Source organism: Cetorhinus maximus, chromosome 11 (assembly GCF_964194155.1).
Source record: "Cetorhinus maximus chromosome 11, sCetMax3.hap1.1, whole genome shotgun sequence".
Taxonomy (NCBI): Eukaryota; Metazoa; Chordata; class Chondrichthyes; order Lamniformes; family Cetorhinidae; genus Cetorhinus; species Cetorhinus maximus.
The window spans coordinates 74,004,027-74,024,607 of record NC_135889.1 but is presented as its reverse complement, the minus strand read 5'-3'; the positions used below and the strand labels follow the sequence as shown (position 1 = coordinate 74,024,607).

At 44.4% G+C, this 20,581-nt stretch overlaps 1 protein-coding gene across 1 annotated transcript in view; it reads right to left on the bottom strand.

Annotated features, from left to right (window-relative positions):
- c11h7orf57 (chromosome 11 C7orf57 homolog) overlaps positions 1-19,731 on the bottom strand; it is an 89,404-nt gene extending 69,673 nt beyond the window's left edge. The window contains exon 1 of the mRNA XM_078551375.1: positions 19,569-19,731. The gene's annotated coding sequence lies outside the window, so the exon portion shown is untranslated. The remainder of the gene's footprint in view (positions 1-19,568) is intronic.
- Between the last annotated feature and the right edge of the window lie 850 nt (positions 19,732-20,581).

Below are 20,581 nucleotides of genomic sequence, written 5' to 3'. Positions count from 1 at the left end.
TCTGAGAACCTTAATCTCACCTTCGGCTGTGCATTACTTGCACGCAGCTGCAATTACAATACTTCTGGATAAAAGCAAAAAACTGCGGATGATGGAAATTCGAAACAAAAACAAAAATACCTGGAAAAACTCAGCAGGTCTGACAGCATCTGCGGAGAGGAATACGGTTAATGTTTCGAGTGACATTAAGGGTAGAAAGCAGGATGAGCAAGGTACAGATAGCCCTAGTGGGGGTGGGGTGGGGGGAAGGGATCGAAATAGGCTAAAAGGTAGAGATAAAATAATGGATGGAATTACATTTAAAAATAATGGAAATAGGTGGGAAAAGAAAAATCTATATAAATTATTGGAAAAAGGGGGATCGAAAAGGGGGTGGGGATGGAGGAGAGAGTTCATGATCTAAAGTTGTTGAACTCAATATTCAGTCCGGAAGGCTGTAAAGTTCCTAGTCAGAAGATGAGGTGATGTTCCTCCAGTTTGCGTTGAGCTTCACTGGAACATTGCAGCAGGCCAAGGTCAGACATGTGGGCATAAGAGCAGGGTGGTGTGTTGAAATGGCAAGTGACAGGGAGGTCTGGGTCATGCTTGCGGACAGACCAAAGGTATTCTGCAAAGCAGTCACCCAGTCTGCGTTTGGTCTCTCCAATGTAGAGGAAACCGCATTGGGAGCAGTGAATGCAGTAGACCAAATTGAAGGAAGTGCAAGTGAAGTGCTGCTTTACTTGAAAGGAGTGTTTGGGCCCTTGGACGGTGAGGAGGGGGGAAGTAAAGGGGCAGGTGTTGCACCTTCTGCTGTTGCATGGGAAGGTGCTGTGGGAGGGAGTTGAGGTGATGGAGGAGTGGACCAGAGACCAGGGTGTCCTGGAGGGAATGATCCCTGTAGAATGCCACCGGTGGGGTGAAGGGAAGTTGTGTTTGGTGGTGGCATCATGCTGGAGTTGGCGGAAATGGTGGAGGATGATCCTTTGAATGCAGAGGCTGGTGGGGTGATAAGTGAGGACAAGGGGGACCCTATCATGGTTCTGGGAGGGAGAGGAAGGTGAGAGGGCGGATGCGCGGGAGATGGGCCGGACACGGTTGAGGGCCCTGTCAACCACCGTGGGTGGAAAACCTTGGTTAAGGAAGAAGGAAGACATGTCAGAGGAACCGTTTTTGAAAGTGGCATCATCAGAACAAATGTGACGGACGTGAAGGGACTGAGAGAATGGGATGGAGTCCTTACAGGAAGCGGGGTGTGAGGAGCTGTAGTCAAGGTAGCTGTGGGAGTCAGTAGGCTTGTAATGAAAATTAGTGGACAGTCCATCACCAGAAATTGAGACAGAGAGGTCAAGGAAGGGAAGGGAAGTGTCAGAGATGAACCATGTGAAAATGACGGAGGGGTAGAAATTGGAAGCAAAATTAATAAATTTTTCCAGGTCCAGACGAGAGCATGAAGCAGCACTGAAGCAGTCATCGATGTACCGGAGAAAGAGTTGTGGGAGGGGGCCGGAGTAGGACTGGAACAAGGAATTTTCCACATACCCCATAAAGAGACAGGCATAACTGGGGCCCATGCGGGTACCCATAGCCATACCTTTTATTTGGAGGAAGTGAGACAAGTTTAAGGAAAAATTGTTCAGTGAGAAAACAAGTTTAGCCAGACGAAGAAGAGGTGGTAGATTGGGATTGTTCGGGCCTCTGTTCGAGGGAGAAGTGGAGAGCCCTCAGACCATCCCGGTGGGGGATGGAGGTGTAGAGGGATTGGATGTCCATGGTGAAGAGGAGGCAGTTGGGACCAGGGAACAGGAAATTGTCGATATGATGTAGGGTGTCAGAGGAATTGCGGATGTAGGTGGGAAGAGACTGGACAAGGGGAGAGAACGGAGTCAAGATAGCAAGAAATGAGTTCCGTGGGGCAGGAACAGGTTGACACGATCGGTCTGCCGGGACAGTCCTGTTTGTGGATTTTGGGGAGGAGGTAGAAGCGGGCCGTCCGAGATTGGGCGACTATCAGGTTGGAAGTTGTGGAGGGAAGATCTCCAGAGGAGATGAGGTCAGTGACAGTCCTAGAAACAATGGCTTGATGTTCAGTGGTGGGGTCATGGTCCAGGGGGAGGTAGGAGGAAGTGTCTGCGAGTTGACACTCAACCTTTGCGAGGTAGAGGTCAGTGCGCCAGACAACAACAGCACCACCCTTGTCAGCAGGTTTGATGACAATGTCAGGGTTGGACCTGACAGAACGGAGTGCAGCAAGTTCAGAGACAGACAGGTTACTTCTGGCATGAGAACCCACCCCCATGTTCAATACTTCTGGAGTCTACCTCTTCCTTTTATGGCCCCACGATGTCAGGAGGGTCACTAGGGTCACTGCCAGGGCAGGTACAGACCACTCGCTCTGCAATCTCTGCACTCCTGATGGCACCTGTGTGCCATTGACTGAGTGCCCCTCTCAGCGGTGATCCCTTTCACCAGCTCACCTAATTTGATGGCGCAGCCACAACTGGCTCCCCACTGTGTTGCCACCTGCATGCACCTGAACTTTCCCTGATCCCGTGTGCAACCCTGCAACCCCACCAAATTTTCAAATTGGCCCTTGCTAATAAGCTCATGTCAGCCAGCTGACATGAGCTTATTAGCAAGATTAATTGGCCACTGTCATGAAAGTGTAGTTGTGATATGGATTTTATTTTTTGAAAAAAGCTAATCTTCCTTTTTAAATGGACATAAGAAGCCTTGAAGCCTTAAAGATGGCTGCCAAGAGTCATTTGGACTTTTTATTTGACTGCAATGTTGTCAAGCTTCCGCAAGGTTCTGAGTGGATTACAAGCAGACATATCGAGACATGGAAAGGCTTTTTAAATTCAAAATTACAATGGCTTTCCCTGAAGGTGTGAAAACCTTGGCCCCTTTTTGAACACTGCAACTGATAAGGGGATTTTGGATTTAATGGGATTACCACTTGCCTTGAAAAAACTCAGCAGGTCTGGCAGCATCGCCGGAGGAGAGCACAGTTGACGTTTCGAGTCCTCATGACCCTTCAACAGAACTAAGTAAAAAAAGGAAAGGGGTGAAATATAAGCTGGTTTAAGGGTGGAGGGGTGGTGGCAGTGGGGGGGGGGGGGGGGGGGGGGGTGTTGGGACAAGCAGCCAGTGATAGGTGGAGATAACCAAAAGCTGTCACAGACATAAGAACAAAGAGGTGTTGAAGGTGGTGATATTATCTAAAGGAATGTGCTAATTAAGAGTAGAAGACAGGACAGATAAGGTACAGATAGCCCTAGTGGGGGTGGGGGAATACTGAAAGGTAGAAATAAACAATGGGTGAAAATACATTTAAAAATAATGGAAATAGGTGGGAAAAGAAAAATCTATATAAATTATTGGAAAAAACAAAAAGGAGGGGGAAGAAACGGGAAGGGGTGGGGATGGAGGAGAGAGTTCAAGATCTAAAATTGTTGAACTCAATATTCAGTCTGGAAGGCTGTAAAGTGCCTAGTCAGAAGATGAGGTGCTGTTCCTCCAGTTTGCGTTGAACTTGACTGGAACATTGCAACAGGCCAAGGATGGACATGTGGGCAAGAGAGCAGGGTGGAGTGTTGTAATGGCAAGCGACAGGGAGGTCTGGGTAATGCTTGCGGACAGACCGAAGGTGTTCTGCAAAGCAGTCACCCAGTCTGCGTTTGGTCTCTCCAATGTAGAGGAAACCGCATTGGGAGCAACGAATGCAGTAGACTAAGTTGAGGGAAGTGCAAGTGAAAAGCTGCTTCACTTGAAAGGAGTGTTTGGTGATAAGTGAGGACAAGGGGGACCCTATCATGTTTCTGGGAGGGAGGAGAAGGCGTCAACCACAGTGGGTGGAAAACCTCGGTTAAGGAAGAAGGAGGACATGTCAGAGAACTGTTCTGAAAGTGGCATCATCAGACCAGATGCGACGGTAGGCTTGTAATGGATACTGGTGGACAGTCTATCACCAGAAATTGAGACAGAGAAGTCAAGGAAGGGAAGGGAAGTGTCAGAGATGGACCATGTGAAAATGATGGAGGGGTGGAGATTGGAAGCAAAGTTAATAAATTTTTCCAGGTCCTGACGAGAGCATGAAGCAGCACCGAAGTAATCATCGACGTACCGGAGAAAGAATTGTGGGAGGGGGCCGGAGTAGACTATCCACCAATATCCATTACAAGCCTACCGACTCCAATATTCCCCCACCCCCACTAGAGCTATCTGTACCTTGTCTGTCCTGCCTTCTACTCTTAATTAGCACATTCCTTTAGATAATATCACCACCTTCAACACCTCTTTGTTCTTTTGTCTGTGACAGCTTCTGGTTATCTCCACCTATCACTGGCTGCTTGTCCCAACAATCTCTCTGCTGCCCCCCACCCCCCGGCCCAAAATCAGCTTTTATTTCACACTTTTCCTATTTTTACTTAGTTCTGTTGAAGGGTCACAAGGACTCGAAACGTCAACTGTGCTCTCCTCTGCCGATGCTGCCAGACCTGCTGAGTTTTTCCAGGTATTTCTGTTTCTGTTTTTGTTTTGGATTTCCAGCATCCGCAGTTTTTTTGCTTTTACCACTTGCCTTATTTGGAAGGTGACTTGGCATTTTGTCCAGATCACATGATATTTTAAGTTTTTGAACTGTACAAAGACAGGCTGTGAACAGTCATTTTGTGTGCAGAACCCCAGGAAGAATTCTGAGAAACAACATCAGAAAGGACTCTTGGCCAAGGGAGGACAAAGGAAGATTTTTTTCAGAAATCAACTGCTGTTTCTGGTGGAAAAAGTCCAGGCAATCTACAAGTCCCGTGACTGCAGAATTACTCTGCCAGGCTCCACACTTGCCCCCACTGGGATCTAAAAAATCCTTTCCAATTGGTCTGTCAAATTTTGGAATTTTTGATCTTTTTCCATAAAAGAAGATTTTGGGTGTTAGGTTGGGTAGAATTTTCTATTTTGGAGACTAAGTGCGGTGGCAAGAGGGAAATTTGGCGTGATTCCTGCTGGGCAGTGGGGTGGGTTCTCATGCCAGATCATCCACTTTACAGCTCATTATTTATGCATCAGCGAGGAGCTCGTCAAATCACGCGGCAGGGCGGGTACTGATTTGTCCGCCCCACCATTACCTTGTGTGGTCAAAGGTCCTAGTGCCATATTAGTGAGGAATAGGAAACCTTCTCTCTCTCCCATAAACCTACTGAATCCACCTGAGAAAGGCAAGCACTTGATTGGTTGACTGCAGGAGCCATCACAGCTGTTAACAGCACCTCAAGTTTCAACCCCTTCACTTTAGAAAGAAGGAGCTCAAGCAATGAGCCCGCATCAATATCTCAGAGACTGACTTAATCTCATCTTTAAGCATCTTTTATCTTTATCTGCTTTTAATCTTTATATCAGTATCTTTTTTTTAGTTAATAATTTTATCACTTTTTACTTAAATAACTTTAAGCAGTTGTTCCTTATTAAAATAACCTATCCTGTTTAAGGCTAAAGATTGTCTGCTGGGTTATTTTTAAATGGAACCACACATCTATTAAAAGAGGGATATATACATACACACACATTCTTAGCTCTTAGACCATTTTAAGTAACGATTTCATATGGTTGTGACAGCCACTTGAAAAATCAGGCAGGTTGCCAGGTACCACCTTCCCCCAGTCTGAGCAAAATCGCCTCGAAGTCTCCATTAGAAGAATGGCAGCTGCCTTGGAGACCCAGGTCCAGCAGTTTCTGCCAGATTTGTGTTCGAACCTGCAAACTATTGCTCTAGCCAGCAGTGGCTAGGCAAGAGGGGGATGAGGTACCAGAACCTCCCTGCAGGTGCCCCTTCTCCTCAATGAGTCAGAGAGGGGCCCTTGGGCCTCCAAAGGGAGGAGGAGCATTAGCCGGACACACCGGTGGCAACCATCCAGGACAGTCCTAGGGTGTCCAGTTGCTCCAAATCTCCTCTGCCTGTGACCCCATCAACTCCAGCTGGTCAGGCTGAGGAGGGTGCACTTGCCTTGGAGCAGGAGACCCTTAACAGGCTAGGACCCTCTAGGCCTGAGGCCTCCAGAGGATGTCCACCAAAATCATCTTTGACAATAGGGCAGAGCAGTCAGCAGGCTGCCTTCACCGCCGATGTGTAGATTAGGAAAATTAAGAAGTTCTGAATGCACGATGGTAGCATGGGTGTTCCATCATTGTATATACTTTGCATATTAGTAAATATATTTTGCTTTTCTGCCTCAAAGTGTCAAGCGCTGAATGGTGCTTCCATGTAATGCAGTGTTCCATTATCATCTAAGGGTAACAGATGCCCTCCCTATTCAAGTATTTCTCATCGTGTCCCTAAGTCCTATGTTGCCTCACTCAATCTTGGCTCAGTCAATCAGCTTTAGTTCTAAGATAAAAGCAAAAAACTGCGGAGGCTGGAAATCCAAAACAAAAACAAAAACAATGGTTTCATGGTCATCATTAGACTTTAATTCCAGATTTTTATTGGATTCAAATTCCACCATCTGCTGTGGTGGGATTCGAACTCGGATCCCCAGAGCATTAAAAACAGAGTTAACATTTTGAACCCAGGTCCCCAGAGCATTAAAAACAGAGTTAACGTTTCAAGGCTCGATTCGTTAACTCTGTTTTTAATGCTCTGGGGACCTGGGTTCAAATCCCTCCACAGCAGATTTTGTCATAAAAACCCATCTGGTTCACTAATGTCCTTTAGGAGAGAAAATCTGCCGTCCTTACCTGGTCTGGACTAAGGAAACTAGGAATGGGTAATAAATGCTGGCTGACCCAGCGACGCCCACATCCCAAGAACGAATAAAAAAAATAGTACCTGTGATACTCTTTGTCGGGATTCAATGCAGTGGCTTGCTAGGCCAGCAGAGAGGCAGCCACGCTGATGAGGGACTGAAGCCACATCATGGTCAAACCATGTAAGGATAGTAGATTTTCTTCCCTAAAGGACATTAGTGAACCAGATGGCCTTTTAGAACAATCAACAAACATTAAAGAAACAGCCTATATTTATATAGCACCTTTAATGTAATACAATGTTCCAAGGTGCTTCACAGGAGCATCATAAAACAAAACATGATGCTGAGTCACATAAGGTGATATTGGATCAAATGACCAAAAGCTTGGTCAAAGAGGCTAAGGAGTGTCTTAAAGGAAGAAAGCAAGGTAGAGAGGCAGAGCGGTGTAAGTTGGGAATTCCAAAGCTTACAGCCTAGGCAACTGAAGGCATGGTCACCAATGATGGAGCAACTGAAATCAGGGATGCTCAAGAGACCAGATTCAATGAGCATAGATACCTCAGAGTGGTGTGGAGTTGAAGGGGATTACACAGATAAGGCCATTTGAAATTGAGGAGAATTTTTAAATCAAGATGTTGCTTGACCTGGTGCCATTGTAGGGCACCGAGCACAAGGGCAGCAAGTGAACAAGACTTGATGTAAGGCAGGGGCAGCAGGGTTTTGGATGACCTCGGGTTCATGAAGAGTAGAATGAATGTGGGAGGCCAGCCAGGAATGTGTTGGAATAGTCAAGTCTAGAGGCAGCAAAGGTATGGATAAGGGCTTCAGCAGCAAATGAGATGAGACAGAGACAAAGTTAGACGATGTCATGCAGATGGAAAAGGGCAGTCTTAGGAATGGTGCAAATATGTGGACGGAAACTCATCTCAGCGTCAAATATTATACCAAGGTTGTGAATAGGCAGGTTTAATCTCATACCATTGCCAGGGAGAGAGATGGAGTTAGTAGCTAGGGAACGGAGTTTGGAACTGGGACTGAAAACAATGGTTTCAGTCTTCCCAATATTTAATTGGAGGAAATTTTTGCTCATGTATTACTAGATGTTGCATAAGCAGTCTGATAATTTAGCGACGTTGGAGCAGTCGAGAGAAGTATTGGTGAGGTAGAGCTGGGTGTTGTCAGTATACACGTGAAGGCTAACGCCATGCTTATGGATGATGTCACCAAGGGGGTAGCACGTAAACAGCGAGACTTCAGGGGACAGAGGTTAAAACAGCGAGACTGCAGGACAGTGATGTTAAAACAGCGAGACTTCAGGACAGAGATGTTAAAACAGCGAGACTTCAGGAGAGAAGTTAAAACAACGAGACTTCGGGAGAGAAAGGTTAAAACAACGAGACTTCAGGAGAGAAGCTAAAATAACGAGACTTCGGAAGAGAAAGGTTAAAACAGCGAGACTTCGGGAGAGAATCTAAAACAGCGAGACTTCGGGAGAGAATCTAAAACAGCGAGACTTCGGGAGAGAAGCTAAAACAGCGAGACTTCGGGAGAGAAGCTAAAACAGCGAGACTTCGGGAGAGAAGCTAAAACAGCGAGACTTCGGGAGAGAAGCTAAAACAGCGAGACTTCGGGAGAGAAGCTAAAACAGCGAGACTTCGGGAGAGAAGCTAAAACAGCGAGACTTCGGGAGAGAAGCTAAAACAGCGAGACTTCGGGAGAGAAGCTAAAACAGCGAGACTTCGGGAGAGAAGCTAAAACAGCGAGACTTCGGGAGAGAAGCTAAAACAGCGAGACTTCGGGAGAGAAGCTAAAACTGCGAGACTTTGGGAGAGAAGCTAAAACTGCGAGACTTTGGGAGAGAAGCTAAAACTGCGAGACTTCGAGTGAGTGAGGTTAAAACAGCGAGACTTGGGGACAGAGAGGTTAAAACAGAGAGACTTCGAGAGAGAAGTTAAAACAGCGAGACTTCGAGTGAGTGAGGTTAAAACAGCGAGACTTGGGGACAGAGAGGTTAAAACAGAGAGACTTCGAGAGAGAAGTTAAAACAGCTGAGTTATCCGCCAGGAGCCAGTCAGAGCCCCCATTCAGAAACAAAAATTGAGGTGTGATATCACAAGGATCATGTGATTAACTGGTCAGTATTTCATATTTATCTTGTATAAACGAGGGAATTTCAGTCAGAGTAAGTGGAACATTAATTGAACTAATATGAAAAATGCACAGGCAGGAGTAGAGGCATTAATTAAATTGTAATTAGTAAAACACTATAAAAATGACAGGGCAGGCAATATGTTGCATCTGCAGTATTTGGGAACTGGTGGACACGAGTGAGATCCAAGGCACACGTGCCTACCGTAAGTGTCTACAGCTCGAGGAACTTCAGCTCAGAGTTAATGAGCAGGAGTCTGAGATTCAGACACTGCGATGCATCAGGGACGGGGAAAGTTACCTGGACACTTTGTTCCCAAAGACAGTCACACCCCTTAGGCTAGGGTCTTCTGACTTGGTCCAAGTCAGGGAGAGGAGAGTGTGACTGCAAGTAAGGCAGCTATGGGGATCAAGAAGGTAGAAGTTAAGGAGCCTCAGTCTTTGCAATTGTCGAACAGGTGTGAGGCTCTTGCAGCTGGTATGGATGAAAGTGGAGGCTGCAGGGTAGATGAGTGAACTGGCCATGGCCCTGTGGTACAGGAAATCATTCAAGCGAGGGGGAGTAAATAGGAATGGAATGGTAGTTGGAGATTGTGCAATCGGGGGATAGACATAGTTCTCTATAGACACGAGCGAGAGTCCAGAAGGCTGTGTTGCCTGCTAGCTGCCATGGTTTGGGACATCTGCTCTGGGCTGGAGAGGAACTTGCAGTGGGAGGGAGAAGATCCAGTTGTCGTGGTCCACATAAGAACCAATGGCATAGATAGGACTGGGAAAGAGGTTCTGCTTAGGGAGCATGAGCAGGTAGAGGGCTAAATTAAAAAGCAGATTAATACCTGAGCCATGAGCAAATTGACATGGGGTAAATAAGATTAGATAGTTGAATGCATGGAAAGATTGGTGTGGGAGAAATGGGTTTTGATTCATGGGGCATTGGTACCAGTACTGGGGAAAGCGGGAGCTGTATCGCTGAGACAGTTTTCACCTGAACCATGCTAGGACCAGTGTTCTGGCAGGTGGTATCATCCAGAGCATTAGAGACGGCTTTAAACTAAATAGTGGGAGTGAGGGGTCAGGTGAGGGAAAATGTGGTAAATTAAAGGGAGAGGACAAGGGAAGAGAGCAAAATAGCAATATGGGTAATCATAATCAGAGCCTGGCAAGAAGGGACAGGGCGTACAAACTTAAGAGTGCACCAGCAGATAAGACCAGAGGTTACAAAAACAGCAAAAAGACAGAACTAAAGGCTCTGTATCTGATTGCGCATATGATAGCATTCATAACAAAATGGATGAATTGTTAGTTCAAATAGAAATAAATATGTATGATCTATCTGATAGTCATTACAGAGGCATGGCTACAAGGTGACAAAAGCTGGGACCTGAATATTCACTGGTACATGACACTTCAGAAAGACATGAAGCTAGGAAAAGATTGTGGGTGTTAATTAAAGATGGCATTAGTACAATATTGAGAGATTACCTTAAGTTCTAAGGTTCAAGATATAGAATCAGTTTGGGTAGAGATAAGAAATAGCAAAGGTAAGAAATCACTTGTCAGAATAGCTTATAGGTCCCCTAACAGTCACTACACTGTAGGACGGGGTATATGGGAAGAAATAATGGGGACTTATGTGAAAGGTATGGTGATAGTTATGGGTGATTTTAATCTACATATAGATTGGACAAATCAGATTGGCAAAGGTAGCCTGGAAGATGAGTTCATAGAATGTTTTCACGACAGCTACTTAGAACAGTATGTTTCAGAGCCAAGCAGAGAGTAGGCTATTCTGGACCTGGTCATGCGCAATAAGACAGAATTAATTTGTGACCTAATAGTAAAGGTGCCCCTAGGTAGCAATGATCATAACATGATTGAATTTCACATTCAGTTTGAGGAAGAGAAGAGTGGGTCTATGACCAGTCTTTTAAACTTAAATAAAGACAATTATAAGGATATGAAGACAGAGCTGGCTAGAGTGAATTAGGAAATTAGGTTAAGGGATAGGTCAGTAGAGATGCAGTGGCAGCCTGCTAAGGAGATATTTCATAACACTCAGCAAATATACGCTCTAGTGAGAAAGACTCTATGAGAAGGATGCATCATTTTTGGCTAACTAAGGAAATTAAAGACAGTATCAAATTGAAAGAAAAAGCATACAACTCCGTGAAGATTAGTGGTAGGTCAGAAAATTGGACGGAATATGAAAACCAGCAAAGAATGACTGGAATAAAAATGAAGAATTTAAAGTGTGAGAATTAAAGCTGCCTAGAATTATAAAAACAGATAGGAAGAGTTTCTACAGGTATTTAAAAAGGAAAAGCGTAACTAAAATGAGCATTGGTCCTCGAGAGAGTGAGTATGGGGTATTAATATTGGGAAATAAGTAAATGGAGGATGCATTGAACAGATACTTTGGCCTGAACTTTCGGGCAGATGGTGAGACTCTTTGTCTTTATGAAAATGGTGGTGGAAACCTGGATCTGGAAGTCCCACCCCTGAATCTGGGCCCCACTATTTTTGCATGGGAAGGAAAGGGGATGGGTTCTAATTCACACATTTGTGGTTCACGGAAGCAACTGCACATGTCAAAGTGCAGCTGCCTCAGTCAGATCTGATTTTAGCCAGTGGTATGTCTAAAATATGACTTGTGCACTTTAGACCAGGTAGGAGAAGTTCTAAAGCTTCCAGAGTTCTTTGGAGAGGTAGGGTACCTTTTTGGATGCGATCCTGGGTCAGCGTTGGGAGAGGTCAGGTGCTCATTTGGGAATGGTATGGTGCCCTTTGAGAGAGGTAAGATTCCCTTTGGTTGCTAAAAGTAGACATGAATGTGTGTAAAATGTGCATAAACTCATTGGAACTGCCAAGTTCACTGGAACTGTCCAGTTCATTGGAACTGTTAAGAGAATTGTCAAAATAGCTGTCAAGAAGTATCAAGAGAACTGTCAAAGTAGCCATCAAGATAGCTGTCAAGAGATTTAAATATCCTGCCCTTTAATCTAAAAGATGCATTCTGCAATGCCAAAAAAATCAGTGCTTGATATTTCACTCTGTTGACAAAAGCCTGAGAGCTATCAATATGGGATTAGTGCTGAGTGATGGATTCCACAACCTTTCATTACCACAATGGGGTGTCTATCAGTTCACAGTTTGATTGACAGCTCCAAGTGTTTATAAACTCTGTGAAGTGAGGCTATGAGTACAAATGTTTGTTTTCATAAGAGATTAAAGGAATTTAAATGTAGTGAATGGGATTTTTATTAATGAGAGTGTTCTCTTATGAAATAGTGAATTCATCAATAGACACTTAAGAATTTTATTTAATCTCAGGATAGGTCCAGAGGTCTGCGCATGGTGGATACAGGGTGAATTAGCATGGTGGTGTAAGGGCAAAGAGTTGGAATGTGTTGGCACTAAGTTGGCATAGGGACTATAAAGGGCTATGGAGGACGGGTGGAGGGGCATGGGTTGGCAGGGAGCTAGAAAGGGCCTTGGAAGGTGGATGATAGGGCAAAGGTTGGCCTAGGGGCTATAAAAGGCCATGGAGGATGGGTGGAGAGGCATAGGTTTGCATGGAGGGTATGAGGAGCCGTGGGGAGGTGGGGGTTGGTTGGGGGCATGAGGTGGTGCAGGTTGGCATGTATAGGGCATGGGAAATGTGTGGGGGAGGGGTGAGGGGATGTGAGGGGTAAGAGCTGCTTTTTGTTTTATTGTTTATTTTCACAGTCACCAGTGCACCGAGGTTGGCCATTCGCTCAGCCTGCCTCGGCAGTCACCGGCCTCTTTCCGGGGTCAGCCACAACTCCCATTTTATCTGCCCTCCGCCCACCACCACCACCGCCCCTCAGCCCCGACTGAAAATACGATCTTTCGGGGCACTTTTTTCCCCAAGGTTGGGTTTGCAGAGTCGAGAATTGTCCCAACTCTGCACTCTCGACCCGGGAGCAAAAACGTAGGCCTTTGTGTCTGTCTTCACTGTAGAAGACACAAATAACATCCCAGAAATAATTATAAAACAAGAGGAGAAAGGGAGGGAGGAACACCATGGAAAGTGGACTGAGAAAATTATTAGAACTAAAGGTTGACAAGTCCCCAGGTCCTGATGGAATTAATCCCAGAGTCTTAAAAGAAGTGGCTCCTGAGATAGTAAATGGATTGGTTTCAATTTTCCAAAATTCCCTAAATTCTGGAAAGGTCTAATCAGATTGAAAAATAGTGAATGTAATTCCTCTATTCAAAAAAGGAGGGAGACAGAAAACCGGAAACTACAGGCTAGTTAGTCTAATACCTTTCATAGGGAAAATGCTAGAATCTATTATTAAGAAGGTTATAGCAGGGCACTTAGAAAATTTTAATGCAATTAGGCAGAGTCAATATGGGAAATTTGTGAAAGGGGAATTGTGTTTGACTAATTTATTAGAGTTCTTTGAGGAAGTAACATGCAGCATGGATAAAGGGAGATGTGTAGATTGGATTTCCAAAAGGCATTTTACAAGATGCCACATCAAGGGTTACTACACAAAATTACTACACAAAAAATAAGAGCTCATGTTGGGGTTAATACATTCACATGGATAAAGGATTGGTTAGCTATCAGAAAACAAAGAGCAGTGATAAATAGGTCATTTTCAGGTTGGCAAGATGTAACCAGTGGAGTGCCACAGGGATCAGTGCTGGGATCTCAACTATTTACAATCTATATCAATGACTTGGGTGAAAGGACTGAATGTGGTTGCTAAATTTAATGATGACACAAAGATAGGTAGGAGATTAAGTTGTGAAGAGGATATAAGAAGGCTGCAAAGGGATATAGATAGGTTAAGTGAGTGGGCAAAAAATTGGCAGATTGCGTATAAAATGGGAAAATGTGATCTTGTCCACTTTGGCAGGAAGAATAGAAAAGCAGCAGATTATTTACATGGAGAAAGATTGCAGAACTCCTGATCCATCAATCACAAAAAGTTAGTATGAGGTAAAGCAAATGATTGGGAAGGTAAATGGAATGTTGGCATTTATTGCAAGCAGAATGGAATATAAAAGTATAGAAGTTTTGCTACAGTTGTACAGGGCTTTGGTGAGACCCCATTTGGAGTACTGGTCTCCTTATTTAAAAAAGGATATATTTGCATTAGAAGCAGTGCAGAGAAAGTTCACTTGACTGATTCCTGGGATGGACGGGTTGTCTTATGAGAAAAGGTTGGATAGTTTAGGCATGTATCCACTGGAGTTCAAAAAAATGGGAGGGGATCTTGTTATAAGATCCTGAGGGCACTTGATAGGGTGGACACTGAAAGGATGTTTCACCTAATGGGAGAGACTACAACTAGGGGTCACAGTTTGAAAATAAGTGGTCTCCCATTTAAGATGGAGATGGGAGAATTTTTTCTCTCAGAGGGTTGTTAGTCTGTGGAATTCTCTTCCCCATATAGCAGTGAAGGCACGGTCATTAAATATTTTTAAGGCTGAGTTAGATAGATTCTTGACTGAAAAGGGAGTCAAAGGGTATGGGGTAGTGGCGGGTGGAGGTGGTGGTGTGTAGACAGGAAGGTAGAGGCCACAGTCAGATCAGCCATGATGTTATCAAATGGCAGGGCAGTCTTGAGGGGCTAAATGACCTACTCCTGCTCCAAATTTGTATGTTCATATGTAAATGCAAATATGACGTGGTCAAGGACAGATCCTTGGGGATGCCAAAAATAACATTGTGGGAGTAGGAAGAGAAGCCGTTGTAAGTGAAATTCTGCATATGATCAGATACATAAAAATGGAACCAGATAAGAGCAGTCCCACCCAGTTGGATGACAGCAGAGAAGCTTTGGAGGAGGATGTTGGTGAGTTAGATAGGTTTTTATGACAATCCAATATCTTCATGGTCAGCTTCACTGATACCAGCTTTTTATTTTTAAACTGATTTCAAATTCAAATTCTCAAACTTCTGTAGTTGGATTTGAATTGATGTTCTTTGGACAGATGATATTACCTTGTTTTTAGATACAAGCAGTTAAAAGCAGTCAACACAGACTTCAAAAAAGACAAGTGTGTTTAACAAATCATATAGAATTCTTTAAGGAGGTACCAGGCAAGGTAGATGGGGGAAATGCAGCGTACAGTGGCTTTAAGAAAACCTTGACAAGATAGCACAAAGATTACTAGAGAAGATTAAGGGGTAGGGAATTTGACAAAGAAGAGCAAGTGGGACTAAAAACTGCTTAGAAGAGCATTAGAGTCAAAGCGGTTTTTCAGAGTGGTTGGAAGGAATAGAGTTAATAAGGAAAAATTGTTTCCAGTGGCAGAAACAGCACCAGCCACATAAATATTGTGGCTACAAGAGCAGAGCAGAGGCTGGGAATTCTGCAGTGAGTGGCTCATCTCAAAGCCTGTCCACCACCTATAGGACACAAGAGTTCCTAGAGTGTGTTCAGGAGAATTTTCTACAGCAGTATGTTTCCGGTCCAACGAGAAAGGTGGCACTGCTGAACCTGGTTCTTGGGAATGAAGCGGGCCAAGTGGATCAAGTGTTGGAGGAGAACATTTAGGGAAGAGTGATCATTGTATCTTAAGGTTTAGGTTGGATATGGAAAAGGACAAGGACCAGTCCAGAGTAAGAATAATTAACTGGAGGAATGCCAACTTCAGTTGGGTAAGAATGGATCTGGCCCAGATAAAATGCAATCAAAGGTTTGTAGGCAAAACTGCAAGTGAACAATGGGTCGCATTTAAAGAAGAGATAGTTCAAGTACAGTTATGGTATATTCAAAGGTAGGGCAAACAAATCAAAAGTTCCCTGGATGACGAAAGAGATAGAGAGTAAGATGAAGCAGAAAAAGTGTGATTCTAACAGATATTAGGTGGGTAATACAATTGAGAACCAGGCCAAATATAATAGTAGGTTTAGAGGGGAATTGTAAAATCAAATAAGAGAAGCAAAGAAAGCATGAGAAAAGACTGGCAGCTAACATAAAAGGGAATCCAAAGCTCTTCTATAGGCATATAAATAGTAAAAGTATGGCAAGAGATGGAATGGGGCCAATTCGAAACCAAAAAAGGGATTTACGCATTGAAGCAAGGGGCATGGCTGAGCTTTTAAAGGAATACCTTGCATCTATCCTTACCAAGGAAGAAGATGCTGCCCAGGTCATAGTGAAGTGCAGCTAGTTCAGATAGTCAGTGTTTAACATTGATAAAGAGGAGGCATTGGATAGGCTGTCTATACTTAAAGTTGATAAAGCACCAGGACTGGATGAGGTGCATTCAAGGATACTGAGAGAATTGGAAATTGCAGAGGCACTGGCCATAATTTTTCAGTCTTCCTTAGACTTGGGTGGTTCCAGAGGACTGGAGAATTGCAAATGTTACACCCTTGTTCAAAAAAGTCCAGCAACTACAGGCCAGTCAGTTTAACTTTGATGGTGAGGAAGCTTGTAGAAATTATAATTTGGGTAAAAATTAATAGTCACTTAAAAAATGCAGGTTAATTAAGGAAAATTAGCATGGATTTGTAAAGGGAAAATTATATTTAACTAACTTGCTTGAATTTTTTGATGAGGTAACAGAGGGCTGTTGAGAGTAGTGCTGCTGATGTGGTGTACATGTACTTCCAGGCATTTGATAAAGTGCTGCACAATAGACTTGTAAGTAAAGTTGCAGCTCATGGAATAAAAGGGACAGTAGAAGCATGAATGCAAAACTGGCTGAGTGGCAGGAAATAAAGTAGTGGTGAAAGGTTGTTTTTCGGACTGGAGGAATGTTTGTCGTGAAGTTCCCCAGAGATCGGTGTTTGGATCCCAGCTCTTCCTGATATATATTATTGATCTAGACCTTGGTGTACAGGGCCCAAATTCAAAATTTTGCAGATAATATGAAGCTTGGAAGTATTGTGAACTGTGAGGAGGATAGTGTAGAACTTCAAAAGGGCATAGATAGGTTGGTGGAATGGGCGGACAAGCGGCATATGAAATTTATTGCAGGGAAGTGTGAAGTGATTAATTTTAGTAGGAAGAATGCAGAAAGATAATATAAATTAAAAAAAGGGGATGCAGGAGCAGAGGGACTTGGGTGTATACATGTATAAATTATTGAAGGCGACAGGACAATTTGAGAGAGTGGTTAATACAGCATACAGCATATCCATAGGGGCATCCAGTACAAAAGCAAGGAAGTTGTGTTAAACCTGTATAAAATATTGATTTGACCTCAACTGGTGTATTGCATCCAGTTTTGGGACCACATTTTAGGAAGGATGTAAAGGCTTTGGAGAGTGCACAGAAAAGATTCACGAGAATTGCTCCAGGGATGAGGGGCTTCAGTTATTTAGAAAGATTGGAGAAGTTGGGACTGTTCTCCTTGGAGAAGAGAAGGCTGAGAGGAGATTTGATAGAAGTATTCAAAATCATGAGGGCTCAGGATAGAGTGGGTAGGGAGAAACTGTTCCAGCTGATAGAAGGATTGAGAACCAGAGGGCACAGATTTAAGGTAATTGGCAAAAGAAGCAATGGTGTCATGAGGAAAAACTTTGTCACGCAGCGTGGTTAGGATCTGGAATGTACTGCCTAAGAGTGTGGTGGAGGTAGGGTCAATTGAGGCTTTCAAAAGGGAGTTGGACCATTATCTGATAAGAATAAATTTGCATGGCTATGTGGAAAAGGCAGGGAAGTGGCACTAGGTGAATTGCTCCTTTAGAGGGCCAGCACAGACATGATGGGCCAGATAGCCTCCTTCTGTGTTATAACCATTCTATGATCCTAAGAGTGTTCTGGAATACTTTCCACTTGCCTGGTTGAGTGCCATTCCAGGACCAGGCTTAATTGGTACCCTATCTATCATCTTAAACATTCAATCTTCCCACTATTGGCACACTGTGGCTGCAGTGTGTACCATTACAAAATGCACTGCAACAACTCGCCAAGGCTTCTTTGACAGTACCTCCCAAACCCACGACCTTCACTACATATAAGGGCAAGTGTAAAAGGCAGATGGAAACACCAGCACCTTCAAGTCACGCACCATCCAGATTTGGAAATATATCTCTGTTCTTTCATTGCTGCTGCATCAAGATCCTGGAACTACCTCCCTAACAGCTGTAGGTGTACCTTCACCACATAAATTGCAGCAGTTCAAGAGGGTGGCTCACCACCACCTTCTTAAGGGCAATTAGGGATGGGTGATAAATGCTGGCCTTGCCAACAATGATCACATTCCATGAATGAACTTTTAAAAAAAGACTTCAGACGATGTGAAATTCACTTCTGAGCTCAGTGGTTGAGGCAAATAAGATTGAACAAGTCAATGAAAAAAATATGATCAAAGGGGTATGGGAATAGGATGGGTAAATGTTATTAGAACTATGCATTTATGTTAAGGGTGAACACGAACTAGTTGAGCCAAATGGTCTGTTTCAATATTTTAACAAGGATTTCTCTAACTACCTGACCCCCACTGACCACCTGACCCCACCCCACCCAATCACATCCCCAATTACCCAACACCCCACCCCACTGACCACTTTACCTCCAATACCACCCGACCACCCCACCCCAATCCTACCCACTTACCTTATGAACCTACCTTCTTCCAGGCTCCTGAAAGTGGACCTTTAAACTTACCTGCTTTATGGCAGCTAAGGTGTACCTTCCTTACCTCTGACTCTCCAGCCCTCGACACTAGGCCTCAGAAAGGCACTGCACTGGACAGTTCCTGCCTGGCCTGAGTTGGAAGGTTGAGTGAGAAAGGAGCACCTGGATCTTAAGGTGAGAAACTAAGAGCAGAGTGGCCTTCTGACTCTGATTGCCACTCCACGGAAGTTCAGGGCCAATAATGTATCCGTACTGGGGTGCATTCTCTAGACAGGAGGTTAAACTGGAGCCCTGTCTGTCTGCTCAGATGGATGTAAGAGAACCCATGGCACTATGTGAAGAGCAGGGAAGAGGTCCAAGCCAATATTTATCTCTCAACCATTATCATCAAAATGTAATTTATCTCATTGTTATTTGTGGGATGTTGTGTGCTCATTGGCTGCTGTGTTTGTCTACATTACAAATGACTATACTTCAAAAGGGATTCATTGGCTGTGAAATGCTTCAAAGTGTCCTGAGGACATGAGTTTTTTTTTCAATATACAAGCTCTTTCTCCCTTTAAGTTCATAGCTGTTGCCCTTTTTCCTTTTTATTATGGTTCGTTTTCTCCCTTCCCTCTTCTCCTCTCCTGAAGGCACTTGATGTCTCCTTTATAGATTTAGAGGAGTGTCTCTGCTAGTTGGTCTAAGCCACCATAATTTGTGGGTGTCAACAGGCTATTGAACCATGGGAGCCTCACAGCCCAGCCTCATCCTGCGAGTCCCTGCCAACCATACATGCACACGGGCAGCAAAAACCGATGGCCAATTAGACGCAGGAATGTTTCCCCCTCCCTGCCCCAGAGTTGCCAATGCTGTTTTTCCTAGTATTCGCTGAGCACAAATTCTAGATCCAACATGGGACATTTCTGGTCTATACTGCTCATAGATGGTGACCTTTCGCCTTCCACTGTGGAAAATCGCAAGCAAAGATGAATGACATAAATAGGTGAGCAACGACATTCCTCCCAGTAACCGTTTGTAATTATTTCCCCCGAATCGCTGTCCAGCTGCCCATGGCTGGAGCCCATTTTCTGCAGGGAAGCAAAGGGTCCATCCAGGACATCGCAGCCACACCAAACATTACCTGCAGCCGTCGAGATTGGGGGCTTCTGTGCCTGGAGCTGGAGGGCGGTCGTCGTCTGAAACCACCACTTCACCAAGTGTTTTCAGTAGCAACTGCCAGAATGTCACCATAGCAACGCCAAGCCGTGACCGTGGCAACCAGAATGTTACAATCTCGCTTCCCCTTCTCCCGCCGGTCACATGACCCGTCCAACCCGCGCCCCCGCTGGTGGAAACAGCGACAGCAATGAGGCGCACTGTAACTGGCTCCTCTGTACTCAAATGCGTTCAAGAGGTTTAGGGGGGCTGGGGGGGGGGGGGGAGTTCCAGACAATAGGAGGACGGTGGAGAGTTAATGTTTGGTGGTGGTAGCGAGGTACGTTACAGATCGGGGCAAAGTAATAGTGGATCTAAAAGATTTTTAAATTTATTGTGTTGGGGGTTCCAAGTCAGTGAGGATATGGGAGCGACAGATGAGCAGGACAGGTGTATAAAAACAAAAAACTGCGGATGCTGGAAATCCAAAATAAAAATACCTGGAACACTGTGTTCCTCTCCGCAGATGCTGCCAGACCTGCTGAGTTTTTCCAGCTATTTTTATTTTTATTTTTGTTCAGGAGGTGTATAACCTCGTGTTGCACAAGTAGAGTTTATGGAGGAAAGGAAGCCAGCAAAGTGGGTGTTGGAATAGTTGGGTCCAGAGGTGATCAAGGTATGCATAAAGGTTTCTGTGTGGGAAGGCTTGAGGTGAATAAGGTTATGGAAGTGGAAAGTGGTCTTTGCGGTAGAGGGGTACTTTGCCACCCTAATCTTTTACCCTATCCACCACAAAGACTACTTAGTTACACCTCCACAACTTTGTGCCTCCTGCCCTTGTATAACTCACAGGCTACAACTTCCTATCCTCTTCTGATTCTCCCCCAGCCCACTTTTCCTCACCAAGCCTTGGGAAAAATGTCTCCCTCTGCTCACTATTTTCAAATGCCAATCACCTTGCCTGTACTTTTTCATTAAATTCTGTAGTAATACTATAGG